Source organism: Bison bison, unplaced genomic scaffold, assembly GCF_000754665.1.
Source record: "Bison bison bison isolate TAMUID 2011002044 unplaced genomic scaffold, Bison_UMD1.0 scf7180017864180, whole genome shotgun sequence".
Lineage (NCBI taxonomy): Eukaryota > Metazoa > Chordata > Mammalia > Artiodactyla > Bovidae > Bison > Bison bison.
In genome coordinates, this window is record NW_011494752.1 from 15,428,829 (window position 1) to 15,429,590 (window position 762).

A 762-nucleotide genomic window follows, 5' to 3' on the forward strand; every position below is an offset into this window, starting at 1 on the left:
TAAACTGTGGAAAACTCTTCAAGAGATGGGAATACCAGACCACCTGACCTGCCTCTTGTATGCAGGTCAGGAAGCAACAGTTAGAACTGGACATGGAACAACAGACTGGTTCCAAAAAGGAAAAGGAGTATGTCAAGGCTGTATACTGTCACCCTGCTTATTTAACTTATATGCAGAGTACATCATGAGAAACGCTGGGCTGGGAGAAGCACAAGCTGGAATCAAGATTGCCGGGAGAAATATCAATAACCTCATATATGCAGATGAGACCACTCTTATGCCAGAAAGTGAAGAACTAAAAAGCCTCTCGATGAAAGTGAAAGTGGAGAGTGAAAAAGTTGGCTTAAAGCTCAACATTCAGAAAACAAAGATCATGGCACCTGGTCCCATCACTTCGTGGCAAATAGATAGGGAAACAGTGGAAACATTGGCAGACTTTATTTTTGGGGGCTCCAAAATCACTGTAGATGGTGACTGCAGCCATGGAATAAAAAGATGCTTACTCCTTGGAAGAAAAGTTATGATCAAGCTAGACAGCATATTCAAAAGCAGAGACATTGTCAACAAAGGTCCACATAGTCAAGGCTATGGTTTTTCCAGGGGTCATGTATGGATGTGAGAGTTGGACTATAAAGAAAGCTGAACACCAAAGAATTGATGCTTTTGAACTGTGGTATTGGAGAAGACTCTTGAGAGTCCCTTGGACTGCAAGGCAATCCAACCAGTCAATCCTAAAGGAAATCAGTCCTGAATATTCATTGG

At 42.1% G+C, this 762-nt stretch overlaps 1 protein-coding gene across 3 annotated transcripts in view; it reads left to right on the forward strand.

Annotated features, from left to right (window-relative positions):
* The window catches only part of CTC1 (CTS telomere maintenance complex component 1), a 21,135-nt gene that overhangs the window by 9,319 nt on the left and 11,054 nt on the right, over positions 1 to 762 (forward strand). The window lies entirely within an intron of this gene.